Genomic DNA, 17640 nt, shown 5'->3' on the forward strand with positions numbered 1-17640 from the left:
AGGCTCCCTGCTGAGCAGGGAGCCCGATGCGGGACTCGATCCAGGGACTCCAGGATCATGACCTGAGCCGAAGGCAGTCGCTTAACCAACTGAGCCACCCAGGCGCCCCCACATTTTACATTTTTAAACGTTCAAGTTTAACAAGTAAATTCAAGCATGGGATACCTTAAACAAATTGCTTAATGAATCAGCTATATTGCCATTTTTTTCTTAATAAAAAGCATGATGTGAATAAATCATTAGGTTGCTAAAGGGCCTGAGCGTTCAGCAACACTCTCATGAATAAATTTCAACCACCTCAAGAAGAACAGTCTAGAAGGTGGCTGGTTTGGCACTGATGAAGCAAAGTCCCTGGTCTGTAAGCTTGTAATAAAGAGTCTGACTCCATTTTTGATGTTTGGCTGCTGACAGCTTTCAAGGGCCACCACTCCCCCTTCTCCTATTGCCCCATATCTGAGCAAGCCAAGAAAGTCCAAGTGCTCCCTCCTTTGGCACACGTGGGAAGTTCAGACTTTGCAGTGCTGGTTCACATGGGAATTCTCATTCTAACCTCACCCCTTAACTACCATAAAACCCCAAACAAGTTTTTCCTTTCTGCCCTCTTAGTCATTTTCAAGCCTGATGGAGAGACAAGCACACTCTCCCCAGGAATCCCCATCTTGTGAGTAATAAACCTTTTAGTACCCTCTTGGCTCATGTGTGGCTTCATCAGTCTGAAAAGCTGAACCAGGTTTGTGAATGAGGGTCCACTCCTCCTCTGTGGGGTGATTCCAACAATGTTGAATTACATATTAAGTCCCTGATTTGGAAACTAAATTTTATAGCTTAAATGAATTTCGTCTTTGTTTTAAGAGAAAACTGATGCTCAGGCAGCTTGGCTAACAGCACACACGTGATTTACAGAAGGACTTAGATGAGATCTAGATTCCACCATGGTGACATTTTTCTAACTCACATCCTTTACTTGAACAGAATGCTTAAAAGTGAATGTACAAATGTTAATGGTATAGAAGGAGTATTAACACGTTATAAAAGGAATTTAGTTTGCATGCACATTTTAATATCACTGTCCTCACCTTTAAGTAACTTCTATTCCTCCTGTGAACCTCAAACTCCCATCATGTTATTGATCAATTTATTAAATTTGTTGGCTATTTTTTCAGGTAGTTCATCCTCCTCACTTTAAATTGTTACATTTATAGTTATTATTATAGCTTTTCCTGCAATCTTCTCTTTCTTATTTAAGATACTAAATCTATATTAATTCAGGAGTCATTAGACTAATAGTTCTTTGAGGGCACAGCAATTCTGTCTTCTTTGATCATTGTTATCTCCAGTGCCAAGAAAAATAAAAGGGATTATCATGTATAAATATTCAATAAAGATTTTGAATGTATGGATGAATGCATCAATAAAAACATCTCTGAAAAAGCATAATACAGCCTTCACAAACTTGAAGACTCACATTTTGCAGTAGCAACTTAAAGTCATTCAAGTCAAATTATTTGCTGCTTTTATCAATGACACCAATTGCTGATTAAGCACTTATCTTTCCCAGCACTGGGCTAATTTCTTTGATTGCATTATTTAACTTACTTTCCTCAAGAATCAGTAGAGTAGGTTTTATTTCCATTTTACAGCTACAAAATATCTCTTCTAGAGGATAATTAACGTGCCAAATATTTTGCTCATTTCTTCCTTTTTGTATAGCTTGGTGAACAAGACTAGTAGAGATTTGGACTCTGCCCCTTTCTGAATGGTGGAACAGTAGTTAACAGTAAAGTTGGAGCATTTCTGGTAATCCCAGATTTTAGTTGAGACTGGGGAAGAACTAAAACATACCAGCTGACCTGGAATCTAGGTCCTTCCTGTTCAAATTGTCTTGAAGAAGTAAGGCATTTTCATCCACAGTCCTTCCCTGCATGATTTAGTTGTATACATTGTTTCATTCATGTGTTATTCACACATAGTTATTAGGTTCCTACTCTATGCCAGATACCATAGTATTCAATGGCAACCAGTTATGATCCCTCTGTATGTGCAACTTCAACCTAGTGGGGAGGAGGGAAGAAACAGATAAGGATCAGGTTAAAAAGAGTAAAATAGTTTATTCTAAATGAAAAAGAGTTTATATTATATAAACAAAATTTATTCTATGACCCCCCGCCCCCACGCACATACACAGACAAGGAGTTGTCATAAAGAAAGAGTGAATGCAGTGTGGGCTACTTGATAAGAAAAGTTGACCAGGCTAAACCCTTTCCCAGAACATTCTGCCTCAGAGGACTGTACTGAGCTGAGATTCTTCAAAGGGAAGCTATGTTATGAAGAACAGTAATACTTTCAAATCCCAGCCCTAAGATGGTCATAGGAGCATCCATGAACCATGCACCTGCAAGTACAGGTCAGCTCAGTCGACTGCTAGTTATAGTACTCAATGTCCTATATTCGAGGAACTCCTTCAGTTCCAGGCAAAACCTTAGGTAGATCATTTTAGTTGGATTATTAGTGTTTTTCATTGTTAGAAAGTTTCCTAAATTGCAGATACAAGTAGTGTTCTCCAGTATCAGCCTTCATCTTTAATGAAGCTAATTGGCTCCTCATCTGTTTGTGTTAGCTTTCAACTGGCTTTAAAGTCAGGAATAGAAGAATAGTGATATTTATTGGATTCCCCTAGATTTCCAATCATCACATTCACCATCAAAGTTTTAAACCCAGCTGGTCTGCTTTTCATCCTAGGCATTTCTTTTTTTATTCTCCCTCTCACTCTTTTAAACCTGTGTTGTTTTAAACCTATGTTCTAGCACATAACACATAGGCAAAAGTCTTTTTTAGTGATCTTGAGTTTTTGGATCATACAGTCTGAGGAAAATTATGGCAGGGAACGAAGCTATTTGGTTTACTTTTGTATTCCTAGGAATTAGAACTTTACCTAAACAGTTACTAAGCAATAAAAATATTTCTTGACTGTTAAATTCTCTTCTCTTGAGCCACATGCTTTTTAAAGAGGCCTCATAGTTATCCTCTATCAATTCATTTTACAATTATTTGTCTGATTTCTTAGATTTGTCCATGACCAGGATTATGTCACAGATAGGTGTGAACTCAACTCAAATCCTAGGAAGTACAATGACAGAGGCCTGTTTGTATGCATTCCTGTTTACTTTCTGCTCAAAATGTGCCCCTCACAAAGATGTTCATGTATTTTTCTTCATGATATTTTAAAATCTCATATAAACAACATATCTAACTAACATTTATATCTAAATATGTGAATTATTCTTACTCTCACAGTGATATTTGGTCCATTTGCAAGACACTGAGATGTCTAACATAGTGTTGCTTATGCTATTATCATTTGCCTTTTTATATGTATATAATTGAGTAAGATTAACAATATATTTTATTTTACTTTATTTTTAGAGAGAGAACAAGAAAGCACACAATTCAGGATCGGGGGAGAGAGAGAATCTCAATCTCTGACATGGGGCTTGATCTCACAACCCTGAGATCATGACCTGAGCTGAAATCAAGAGTTGGATTCGTAACTGACTAAGCCACCCAGGCACCCCATGTAAGATTAACAATATAAACTACTGTGAGTCCCAAAGGCTGTTATTCTTGTGTGCCCACCACTGAAAATACCTCTCTTGAACTAATTCTTAGAAATAGAGTTCAAGTATAGTTTTATATCACCTAACTTAAAAAAGGTTTTATTTCATAAAATTGACATATATGCCATTGAATAGAGATTTTGCTTTATTACTTTTAACAATATGAAATATGGGTCTTTTGTATATCAGATGTATATTACCTCCAGGAAATTTCAACTTTTGTGCTATATGAATCACTAACTTAACTAACTAGTACTTTTTAAGCTCTTCTTATGTGCCAGAAATTATACAGGCTCTTCAGATGTTTACACAATGCAGTTTATGGTCTCCAAGTACATGTGCACATGTTGTCTAGCAGCAAAGACCAACATATAAATAAATAATTATACAATGGAGGTATGCAGGGAGGAAAGAGAAATATCTGGTATTTATTTATAGACATGTCTTGTAGGAAGTTTTATTAAATATCAGTTCATTAGATCAGAACCATTTTCTCTTTCAACAGATAAGGAGACTAAGTATCAGAGAGGTCATCCCACTTGTCCAAGGTCACAGTGATTTGAGAACACATATTGAGGCTGATTCAACTCTTGCTAGTATATTTTCATTTTTATTCAGCTTCTTAGAAGGAATATCTATAAAAAAAACAAGATAACAACTCATTCTTTTCCTCTAATTTTTTATCCTCAATGGTGACTTTTTTTTAGAGTTATGTCTTTCTTTTTTTTTTTTTTAAAGATTTTATTTATTTATTTGACAGAGAGATACACAGCGAGAGAGGGAACACAAGCAGGGGGAGTGGGAGAGGGAGAAGCAGGCTTCCCGCCGAGCAGGGAGCCCGATGTGGGACTCGATCCCAGGACCCTGGGATCATGACCTGAGCCGAAGGCAGACGCTTAACGACTGAGCCACCCAGGCGCCCCTTAGAGTTATGTCTTTCTATGGAGATGTAGTTACTTTGCAAGTGAAAATACATCTTTCAAAATAAATCTAAAACCATAACTATGGGCTTGGGATCTCAGAGAATCTCCCATTCTAACTTAGCTCATAGTTGTTGCAGCCTTTAGTTAAAGCTTACTTACTTGTAAAAGTGATGAGTTACTCTCTGTTTCTTGACTTTATATATACCATTTCTCTTGCCTCACTTGTTAGTAACCTACTTTAGAACAGTGATTGGATATTTCTTTGGTTTAGTCTGTCCATTTGGTATGTGAGTCAAATGTTAATATGTTAATATATTATGTACATTATTTGAAAGAAATGGTATTTTGATGATTTCAAATATATTTCCTTATATATTCTATCATACTCCCAACTTTTACGAAGAGAGTAGTAGCTAGTTTATTCTTCCTTTCCACACCCATGCCTACCATTAATCTTTCTAGTGTTTATATAAAGTAAGAAAACTAAATTAGAAAATTAGCAATATTGCTCCTACGGAAGAATGCTAAACTTGGCATCAAGAATGACATTACAAGTTTCATAAAAATATAACTCTAATTTTTTTTTAAGATTTTATTTATTTATTTATTGGAGAGCGAGCGAGAGAGAAACAGCATGAGAGAGGAGAGGGTCAGAGGGAGAAGCAGGCTCCCTGCCGAGCTGGGAGCCCGATGCGGGACTTGATCCCGGGACTCCAGGATCATGACCTGAGCCGAAGGCAGTCGCTTAACCAACTGAGCCACCCAGGCGCCCCTATAACTCTAATTTTTAATATAATTTTTTCAAGGGCAAATTTGGCATTTTGTCATATGTTAGAGCAGACCAATATGACTGTATCATTTTGGGATGATGCACTCAGATATAATTATCTCATATTATAACATAGCAAATCATCCAAAGAGTTATTTATCTATAATTATGACAAGTTAATTTGTTCCCCTTTGAATTTATAGGACATGAAATATTTCCAAAGGTTTGTGTGTGTTTCCAACACAGTGCCAGAAACATCAACTGGTGTCTCTTGACAAAATTTGCATTAGAAAACAATACACAAATATGCTAAACAGTTGATGATTGGGTTATCCTTGAACCGCAATAATGACTATCCTTGAGGAAATCCTAAGCAGTCATTTTCCAGCATATTATGGTGTGGGAGGGTAAGAGGGGGAGGTAGGATTAAGCTGATCTGGTCAGGGCACAGCTGAATGGTTGATATCTTTCTTTAAGTTTTGTTCCATAAGAAGTACAATGGAAGTTCCTATTTAAGACATCATGGGGCAGCGAGGAGCACGGCATGAGGCAGTCAAATCAGAGTCTTTGGGGAAAATCCAGAAGTTAAGAAGTTTGATGTTATGGCTGAGAAGTGGGGATGAGAAAAGAACAGATCAGGAACAAATGTGAAAGATTTTGAGTAATCCTTGTAAATAAAGTTTTGCAGTTTGGGCTGGTGGCTGCAAGGCTGTTCATTGGTTTGGAATGGCTAGAATTGTAAATGGATACAAGTTGTATTGTAATAGTGTAGCTTTTGGATAAGGCTACCTAAATCTAGATGTGTCTTCTGCTACCAAGACACTTGGGCCCTTTATCTGTTGCTAGGAGACCACCTGAGTCCCCCCTCCCCCTCCCATCACCCCTATATTGAAATGCAAGGCTCCCTCCCTCCAAAAACGAGAAATGCAAGACTCCAAACAAAGACTAAGAGAGCTTATTGTGCATGGTGTTCCACTACTGCTAAACCTTAGGATGATAGGGGCGCCTGGGTGGCTCAGTTGGTTAAGCGACTGCCTTCGGCTCAGGTCATGATTCCGGGGTCCTGGGATCGAGTCCCGCATTGGGCTCCCTGCTCTGCGGGGAGCCTGCTTCTCCCCTCTCCCACTCGCCCTGCTTGTGTTCCCTCTCTCGCTGTGTCTCTCTCTGTCAAATAAATAAATAAAATCTTTAAAAAAAATTAAAAAAAAAAAACCTTAGGATGATAAACACCGCTTTCAACCTTTGGGCATGTATAATCTCTAATGTAGTCATGATGTCTGTTTGTATTAGTTGATTACTGACCTCTTTTCTCTCACATAATCATCATTACAGAATTCATATAGAAAACTGCCAATAATTGGAAATGCTTTTCCTATGGCTAATTTTTGCCCCTTCTTGTGCATTTCTATATTTAAATCCACTCCTGTTTTTTATTTTCTCTTTCCTGCTGGAAACTTCACATTCACCTCGAGAATACTATAAAAGTTTAGTGACATCAACTTCACATTTTAATCATAATATGGTTATGAAATTGGTGTAGAAATGAACTGAGATTATAATAATTTCTGTTTTGTTCAAATTTGTACATAGTGTCTGATAAGGACAACACACAAAATTTTAAGTAGTTTGTCTTAATCAAGTAAAATAAATGAGAATAGTTGAATATATTCTTATAAAAATATTCTGTCAAAGTCAAATTTTCATGATTCAAAAATGACTGAATAACTACTTCAGATGTTTTTACTACTCTGAAGTTTTTCCCTGAAGTACATGAAATATTACAAAATAATTTATAATATTTTACATAGAAGAAAAAACATAAATCACTATTACATAAATGTAAAGTTGGAGAAACTACCTTTGGGTACCATAAAAGCCCTTGAAATATGGAAGGACTCCTCTGGATATATTTGTTAGAAAGTGCCAGAGCTTTCATATGGCAGGTCTGGTGGGAACATCAATGGAATGCTACTCAGAAGAAATCCAGGAAACACCCCAAACAGTGCCTGCTGTAAGAATAACTGCACCTAGATCCCATTTCTTCATAAACTTTTGGGATGATTCATCATTAAGTTCCTAAAATATGATGAGAATGGCAAAACCAGCCAGTGGTAAATTTATTAAGCAAGGGAAAGTTGCCTGTATTCTTCCAGTTGATTTTGGATATTGAAGTGAATTTGCAAGCTCTCAATTTCCCACTACATGGCTTTTAAGGACCAATCCCTCTGTAGATCATTCTGTTAATGTCTTTCTCAGTGACAGTCATCTGATATCAGAAACGTGGAAAGTGCTAAATGTATCTAGTTGCCTCCTCATTAGAGAGTAAATGTCCGAACTCTTCCTACAATTTCAAGCCATCTTATGGGGATCCACGGGTTCAAGTTCATCAGGGACCTGTACACAGGGTCTCCTGGAATTTGAGCCTCACAAAGATCGATGCTTGACTCTACTGGAAGATTCTATGGGATAGTAAGGATGGAACTGGCACTGATAGAAAGTGTTGAGAATGTTTCATTGGAAGTGCCTGTATTTTAGAATATGGTAGGACAAAGGTGTCAAATTTTCCTTGGAATTAAATGGGTACCTCAGAAGGCAGAGAACTCTACAAATAGAACTTCCTATTAGAGTATCTCTTAGGGTTAATTTCACCTTTGACTAAGAGAAAACTCAGGACTACATTAGCTTAAACAATGTAATTGATGTCTCTGTTTGGCAAATAAGTAGCCCAGGGTGGAAATAGCACTCTATAGTGTCAACAAGCCAGGCTCCACCTTTTTGTTCCATCATGCATGGTCTCAAGGCAACTTGTCCAAGATGGCTGCTTTTAAACTTTATAGGTCTATACAGAGGCAGCAGGGGTCAGACTGCAGAAGGAGGAAAACAGAAACAAAACAAAACAAAACTTTTTTTAAAGGACACTTGCTAGAAATTAATTATACCAAATATGTATACACCATTGGCCAGAATCAAATTACATGGTCATACAAAATCGCAAGGTAGCTAGACGATCGTTTTGGAAGGAATATACTGTCAATTATAAATGAAGGAATCAGGCTGAATCTGATATCTCATACATGAAGCCCCAGCTTAATTATGAGATGACTAAAACTATATTATGCCTCATATACAAGTTAGATTTAATTTCACATAGTACTGCTTGAGTATTTGCTACTGTCTTTGTATTACTACAGAGGAAGTTATTTGCTACTCCCTCTATAGGCCACCACACCTCGTTTCCATGCTTCTGTATTCCGAACAGCTGGATGCAGCACAACTTCTATTTTGTCGTAGGGAAAAAACATACTGTGGGGAGAATACCGTGGTCAGGAATAGACTATTTAACTTACTAGACCACATGTTCCTTCCACAGAGTTGAACCTCAGATTAAGGTATCTGGCCTTGTTTTTTATTTTTTAATTTTTTTCCTCTAAGAATGTAAGATTCTGTCCTAAATTAAAGTTTTCAAGTTGCCAAACACAAAGCCTTTGGAAACTGATTTCAAAGGAACGGTTTTGTTCTGAGATAAGGCCCTGCTCATTGTTGTGTGATAAATGGAATCCATGGACTACATGGTTAGACTCTGGCCAAAGTGCCTTTCCCATCCCCACTTAAGGTTTGTTATCAGAAGTTCCAACCTGGACCCGGTTGGCATAGAATCTGGATCTGGTAACATAATACGTCTTAATTTGTTTTTGAGACAGACCTTTTTCTAAGACTGGGGAATGCATATAAGAGCAATGCAATCACAAGCTATCCACTATTTGGTCAATTAATTTATTTATAGGATTTATACTCAGACTACTTCCAAAAGACTTTGAGGTAGTTCAATATCCAGAACTCTATTCTACCTCTGCCAAGGGTGGTTTCTAGTTGGGTCTCAAGGACAGTTTCACATCTCAGAAAGAGTTCATTGTGGATACATTGAAGGTATTACTCTAGTGATGTGACCTCCCTTGATATAAAAATAAAAACATCACCCCATTCCCATGACAACATATGGCTCTCCCCCAACATGAACATGACAAGTAAAGTAATTATAACCCATCAGCAAAGAGGTCTCTGATAGTGAAGAACATGCAGATTCTTTATGCGTAAATGCTCCATGCAAGGGACAGTAAATAAATCCCAGTGTGGCATTTTTATAGTGAATAGCTGTTTTTATTTCTCTTTAGTTCCTTAAGGATGGGATATCCGTCTTATTCATTTTGATATCTTGCCTGATGTACAAACACATCCAGTCATCTGTCTTTTATTTTTTCATAGCCAAAGAAACTATATATACTTTCTCTTCCCTGGTCCAAATTCCTGTCTCTCACAAATCATTACACGCATCCTATGAGATACTTGTTCCATGGAAAACATACATCTTATCCTCATCATCTATACCAAACACTCCATCTTTGCCTTACCCAAAAGCTGGCTCCCCTAGGGGATTCCACTGCTCTTTGACATCCTGTTTTTTTCTATCACACCCAACTAACCTTAGAATTCAGTCTGAAGACCAACAATGCCATTTATAGACTACCATGCTCTTGTCTTCCTTCAACAACCCCTGCGCCTTCATCTACAATGCACTATACCCTTCCTTTTAGCTGTGGATTTCTGACTTCCCAGTCACTAACTTGTGTTTTAGCAACTGTACCACACCCATTCTCAACCTAAAGCTATGCCACCATTCTGACTGACCCTAATACCCTGAGTGCTAGCATTCCTCTGGCCCCTCAGTCCTTGACCTTCTTATTCTCAGTAACTTTCATTCCTATGCCATCTTAACCACCCACTCCTGATGGCCCAGAAATGCTCCAACTATTAGTTAATTAATTCCAAAACACCACTGATATAACTCCAATCGTTATTAATTATTTCCATTTCATATTTTGAGTAGATTTCCAAGGCATGTATGGTTACCTCTCCAAATTCCCCGACTCCATTCCCCTTTCAATTCCTTTTCACCCAGCTTGTATCTCCCATCTAGTATCTCACTGACTCTCATTTTGCAATTCTGAGTCATCCTTTAATCCTTACTTTTCATCACCTCCCACATCCATATACACAGCAGGTCTACTGGCTCAGCAACAAACTGTATCTTGAATCTATTCAGTATTCTTCATTTCTACTATTACTACCCATAGTCCATGTTGCCATCCTTTCCTTCCCGAATAACTATACTTAACTGCTGATAGAACTTCTTTTTTGTATTCTTGTCTCCCCTTCCCATCCTGCAGTCCATTCCCCATCCAACAGTCTGAATTCTTTTAACTTAATTTTTAAATTATATCTTTTATTTTGAGATAATCATAGATTCACATAGCTTTGTAAGAACTACTACAGAAAGGTCTTGTGTACCCCTTACCCAGTTTTCCTCACTGATGACATGTCAAAAATTTATAGCACGATATCACAATCAGGATATTGACATTGATATGGTGAAGACACAGAACACTTCAATCACCACTAGGATTCCTCTTGTTTCCTTTATAACCACACATACTTTCCGCTGGAACCACAGATCTGGTATCCATTTCTGTAATTTTGTCATTGAAAGCATGATATGTACATGGAAAAATACCTTTGGGTTTGGCTTTTTCGACCAGCATAATTATGGGGAGATTCATTCAGGTTGTGCATATATCAGTAATTCATTCTTTTAAAAAAAAATTTTTTTATTGCTGACTAGTATTCAATGGTATGGATGAACTACATTTTGTTTAATCACTCACTGTGTGGAAAATATGTGTTTACAGATTTTGTGTCCTTGCCAGTATATAGTGTTTTTGCTATTTTTATTTTAGCTATTCTGATAGCTATCTAGTGATATCTCATTGTGGTTTACCTTATATTTTCCCAATGGCTAATAATATTAAACATAATTTAATGTGTTTATTTGCCATCTGTATATCTTCTTTGGGAAATGTCTGGTCATGTATTTGCCCATTTTCTAGTTTTTTTGTTTTACTTATATTGAGTCTCGAGAATTCTTGCTTTTGTTCTAGATATTTATCTTGGTATCTTTTACTATAATGAGTCTTCTAATTCATGCACATGGTAGATTTCTCCATTTATTTAGATCTTTGATTTTTTTCATTAGCATTATATTGTTTTCAGCATATAAGTCTCGTATATGTTTTATTACATTCACCCTTAAGTATTTCTATTTTTGAGTAATTGTAAATGGTGTTGCAGTTTTGATTTATTGTCTGCGTGCCCTGTTGATAGTCTATAGAAAGATAACTTCTTATGTTTATCATGTGTCCTAGCAGTGCAATTTCTGAGTTTAAGGTCATGCATATTTATTATTTTTAAGAAACTGCCAAGTGGTTTTCCAGAGTGTCTGTACTATTTTACAGTCCCATTAGCAATGTATGAATGATCCATTTTCTTTGCATCTTCACGAGCATATAGTGTTTTTGCTATTTTTTTTTAAAGATTTTGTTTATTTGACAGAGAGAGACACAGCAAGAGAGGGGACACAAGCAGGGGCAGAGGGAGAGGGAGAAGCAGGCTCCCCACTGAGCAGGGAGCCCGATGCGGGGCTTGATCCCAGGACCTTGGGATCATGACCTGAGCTGAAGGCAGACGCCCAACAACTGAGCCACCCAGGCACTCTCGCTATTTTTATTTTAGCTATTCTGATAGCTATCTAGTGATATCTCATTGTGGTTTACCTTGTATTTTCCCAATGGCTAATAATATTAAATATAATTTAATGTGTCCTTTGACTTTGAGGTATTTATTTATTAATTATAGGAATTTTTCTTAATAGATTCATTGAGGTTATTTACATGGATGATCATGGAATCTGCATATAGGGACAGTTTTATTTCTTCCTTTCAGATGTTCATGTCTTCAATTTCCTTTTATTGTGTTATTGCACTAACTAGAATGTCTATAACTATGTTGTATGGGGGTGGTGAGAGCAGATATTTCTTGTCTTGTTCCTACCTCAGAGAATATATAGTCTTTCACTATTAAGTATAATGTTAAGTTGTAGTTTTGTTTTGTTTTGTTTTGTAGTCATCTTTATTAAGTTGAGGAAATCTTTCTGCTTCTATTTTTCCAAAAGTTTTGTCAAAAATAAGTTTTGAGGATTCCTAGTTTCAGTTCTGACATGTAAAGAGTTTGGAAGTCATTAGTCTCATGTTACAACAAGAAAAAGTGCTGAACAAACAGAAAGTCAATTACTTTTTTTTGAACCCATTGGAGAATTGAGTTCTTGGAGCAAAACAACACTCCAAATCTTAAGATGAATATAGAAAATCATAGTTGAAATCAGCTTATCAGGAAATGAATCTGCTGGAGCCAGAAGCTGTTAGATAAACTTAGGTGATTATTTTGTTAAATTGATGGAAGCAGAATGTACACTAGTGTGAGAGTAGGAAACTCTTAAGGGCTTCAGTCTTAAAGGGTCCCAAGACTTTCATGAGTTGTGCTTCTGCAAACCTCACCAAGTTTTCATGGTGAAGAAATAAAAAAAAAATCCTTGTGTTTTTGTAAGGGGGAAGATAAAACTGACCTTTTTGAAATATGCCCAAAGAATTTACCATAAGAAAAGCCAATATTCTAAGAGAAATATGTTTAAAATAGCTTTATTTATTTTGTTGGGGGGGGCAGAATTTAGCCATCTCTAGCTTCTTCCATTCTTCCTGTCTCGCCTAAGGAGGTAACAGAAGATAAGAAACAATTGTGATGATCACAGCCCAGAGACATAGGCCCACTAAACACTGAGAATTGTAGAAATATAGAATGCTTCCTCCTCACCCACATAGCTTCCCACCACATCAATAGGGCTTAAGTGTGGTAATAATGGATTACAGCTGAAAGTATTGCAAGGGGCAGTCTTTACTTAAGGAGGAATTAATAGGAAAACCCAAAGACAGCAAAGCAGACAAAAATCAAGAATACTAGAGGCATTTGAACCTCTGGCAACTATAGCTTCAGGAAACATTAAACACAGCTGAACTCCTAGTCAGATTTACATAAAACCTCACACTAAAAGCCTATTTAACTCTAGCCCTTTTTTTCAATATATGTGTATGGCTGTGTGTGTGTGTGTGTATGTGTTTATTACTTTGAATAAAAAATTACAATCCATAATAAAAGACAAGAAAAACACAGGCTGAAAAGACAAAACAAGTATTACAATCAGATCCAAATATGGCAGAGATGTTGAAATCATCAGACTAGAAATTTAAAACAGCTATGATAAATACATTAAGGCCTCCATGGAAAAAGAGAGAAACTCTAAAAAAAAAAATCAAAGGGAAAGCTAGGAGTCAAAACTGTAACAGAAATTTAAAAATGCCCTTGATGGGTTCATCAATAGACTGAACACTGCTGAAGAAAGAATCAATGAGCTTGAAGATATGTCAATATAAGCTTCCAAAACTCAAATGCAAAGAGAAAAAAAGAATGAAAACATACACAAAAAACAGAATATCCATGAACTGTGGGATAATTTCAAAACATGTAACATATGCATTATTAGAATAATGGAGGGAGAAGAAAGACATAAGGGAGAAAAATGAACATTTCAAGTAATAATGACCAAGAATTTCCCAAAATTCGTTCTATCACTTATTGGAGAGAGAGATGTTGAAGTTTTTAACTATAATCATGGATTTGTCAATTTATTATTTCATTATATCATTTTCTGTGTCACATATTTTGCAACTCCTGATTCTACCATCTTGCTGACATCATTCCCCTCTCACAGTATTTAGGATTGCCATGTTTTCTTTGTGGATTGTGTCTTTTACCAAAGTATAATGTCTTTCTCTGCCTCTGATAATTTTCTTTGTTCTAAAATCTATATCATGTGATGTTAATATAGGCATTCCTACTTTCCTTCAATTAATATTGGCATTATATATAGTTTTTTTTATCATTTTACTTTCAATTTACCTATATCATTATATTTGAAATGAGTTTCTTATAGATAACATATAGTTGAGTCATATTTTTAAAATCACTGTGTTGATCTGCCTTTTAATTGGTGTATTTAGACTTATTCCATAGAACTTACAAAATGATGGGTGATCAATAACTGCATTTTGGATTAAATTTGCATCTTTATTTGAAGTTTTCTACATAAAGATTTTTGCTATGTGATGTTTAACCAATAAGGACTAATTAAATATATCTCAAAATATTATTTCACCTTTGTGGTGGGGGTTTCCTGCTTTCTCCCAATCTCACTCCCTCTATCTTCTGTATTATATGGTTTTAGAGTTTTAACGAATTAATCACTTAGAATATTTCTGTGGCTAATCAGGGTACCTATAGGAAGAAGTAGTAAAGCTTGAAAAATCTGGAATTTAATTGTACTCTTAAGATTCAAAAATTTAGGGATGTCTGGGTGGCTCAGATGGTTAAGAGTCTGCCTTCGGCTTGGGTCATAATCCCAGAGTCCTGGGATCGAGTCCCACATTGGGATATTTGCTCAGTGGGGAGTCTGTTTCTCCTTCTGCTTGCTGCTCCCTGTGCTTGTGCTCTCTCCCTCTCTCTCTCTCTGACAAATAAATAAATAAAATCTTTTTTAAAAATTCAAAAATTTTATTTGATCAAATTTGATAAAATTCAGTTTGGGTGGAGATTACTTTTACTAATGTGCTTTTGTTTCTGTTTTTGATATTTTTAGTTTTATGTCTTTAAAATGACAATGTTATTTCTGCACATTAAAGTTTGTGAAGCAATTTAGGATGGCTGATACAATACTTCCACTCTAAAATTTCTTAACGTTTGATATTTTAATTACAAGAAGAGCAAAGATACTAAACTGGAAGCATAACAACAAATAGAGAAGTGACATTGAACTTTCTTGCCACAAAATAATTAAGTACAAAGTTTATAAAATTTATATATAACATCCCGATAAAATATAAAAATTTATATATAACCTTCAAACAAAATATAAATATATGCTAGCAGGAAAAATTAAAATGAATTACTAGGTTTTTGCCAAAGCTCATTTTTATTTTTGTTTAAAAAAAATATCAAGCAACCATTTGATAACATCAATAGAGAAGATAAGAAAGTATAGTAATTAATCATTTTGACATATGGAAAAGGTTAAAAAGCATGTGTTTTTAACATTAGATTGACCTCTCTTTGTCTTAAAAAAGATCACTGGACATAGTGAGTCTTATTTATTCTATTTTCTCTCAAATTAACAATGATGATTGGCAAACTGTTAAACTATTTGCTAAGCCTTTTGAATGCTGAATGAATGAATCAGGTTTGAAAGAGAACAGGGTAAGTGAGAGCTGCTAAGAAGGTCTACTTTGTATGTGATTATTTCATTCATCATACTATTGTAAATTTGGTGGTAATCATCCAGAGACTTGAATGAATACAAAATTTAACTCATGTGGAGCTTAAGACAATGGAAGATATAAAATAGATATTGTTTCTTCTAGGTTTTCCATTCCAGGATTCCCTGGTTCCAGTTCTGACATTCTAGTAAATGAGAATTGAATGTCTAGAATAGAATAAAAACTTTTTTATTAAAAAATAATCCTTTTTAAAAACTCCTTTTCTTTACTTGAATCATTTGAAAAATTAAAAAAAAAAGGTTAAATTGACTTTAAGGTGCTTCATAAACTATAAAACCCTAGTCAAACATATGGCATACTATAAGCCACATGCATTTCCTCTTGCCAAAGACTCAGTTTTTTCATCTTTATTTGCCAAAGTCTTCTATGATGAAAAAATTATATACCTTTGTGAAAAAAGGAAAACATCTAAGGGACATTCACCTATCCTTTTCCCCAGAATTTAAACAATAACAATACTGAAAGCAAAATAGAGATAATTATAGGCTAATCTTTAAATAAAATTAATTTGAAGTATACATAAATATTTGTACATGCTATGACATAAAAATAAGAATAACACTACTTCAGTACTCAGTTTAAGAAGTAGAACATTAAAAAAAAAAAAAAGAAAGAAAGAAAGAAAGAAAGAAAGAAGTAGAACACTACCAGTACTTGAGAAGTTCCCAGGGTGCCTTTTCCAATCACATTCCCTCATCCTTACAGAGGTAACTACTGTTACACATTTTGTCCTAATCATTTTCTTTCTTACTTTAGTAGTTTGTAGACCCTAAATAATATTCTGTAGTTTTGTCAGTATTTTGAGGTATATTCAACATATAACAGAATGTACAGGTCTTGAATGTATAGTTTGATGAGTTCTAAAAATGGAATACACATATGTAAAACCATGACCAAAAAAAAATAGAGAGCATTCTCATCAACCAAGGAAGTCCCCACATACCTTCCTCACACAAAATTCCCACCACCAACCCAGAGGTAAACATTCTTCTGATTTATTCCACCACCGACTAATTTTGCCTGTTCATATGAATTGAATCATATAGTATGTGTTATTTCATGATTGGCTTATTTCACTTAGCCAAGTTTATCAGAAATACGTTCAAAACTTAAAGTGAAAAGTGGTCATAATGAATGCACAGATGTGGAAAAATCCTAACAGAAATGGAAACAAAAGTTTCTAATCTAATGGGAATTCTAAAATTTAAAAGCACAATACATGATATGACAAGTTCACTGCATGGGTATGAATACATATTGGAAACAGAAGAAAAGAGTTGGTAAGCTTAAAGAGAGATCAATAGAAATTGTCTAATTTGAAGAAAAGACAAAAAATACAGGGAAAAAATGAGAATAAAATACCATGAACAAAGTTATTGTACATGGTGGGACAGTAGTGAGTGGTGCATCATCTGTGTAATCACTGAAAGGGAGGTTAAAGTATTAAAAATATTTGAATAAATAGTGGATAAAAATTTACCAAACTAAGTCAATATCAGTGTCCTAGATATAAGAAGAACCACAGCAAGGGGCATCAAAGTCCAATGGCTAATATACAAAAATCAACTCAAAATGGATGAATCAACCTAAATATTATGGCTAAAATCACAAAGTTCTTAGAAGAAGACATAGAAATAAATCTTTATGATCTTGGGTCTGGTAGTGGATCCTTACTTATGAGAGCAAAAGCATGAACAACAAAATAAGAAAATAGGTAAATTCAACCTTGTTAAAATTGAAAACTTTTGTTCATCAGAGAATATTATCAAGAAAGTGAAAAGACAACCTACATAATGGGAGCAAATGTTTGGAAATCACATACTTAATAAGGGCATAGTAAACAGAATATACGAACTCTCACAGTTCAACAAAAAGACAACCCAAATTACAGATGGGCAAAAGACTTGAATAGACATTTCTCCAATGAAAACATACAAATGGCCACAAGCACAGAAATGCTTAATGTCATTAGTTACCAGAAAAAGTGCAAATCAATGCCATAA

The 17640-nt window shown here is 35.4% G+C and overlaps 1 long non-coding RNA gene across 1 annotated transcript in view; it reads left to right on the plus strand.

The window, feature by feature from the left end:
• The first annotated feature begins 3431 nt into the window (after positions 1–3431).
• Positions 3432–17640, plus strand: part of LOC129045517 (uncharacterized) — a 62445-nt gene continuing 48236 nt past the window's right edge. The window contains exon 1 of the long non-coding RNA XR_008505338.2: positions 3432–3574. This is a non-coding gene — a long non-coding RNA (uncharacterized LOC129045517). The remainder of the gene's footprint in view (positions 3575–17640) is intronic.

The sequence above is a fragment of the Mirounga angustirostris genome, unplaced genomic scaffold (genome assembly GCF_029215605.1).
Source record: "Mirounga angustirostris isolate CCGP_5_RB_7025 unplaced genomic scaffold, mMirAng1.0.hap1 SCAF_8, whole genome shotgun sequence".
NCBI classification, from domain to species: Eukaryota; Metazoa; Chordata; class Mammalia; order Carnivora; family Phocidae; genus Mirounga; species Mirounga angustirostris.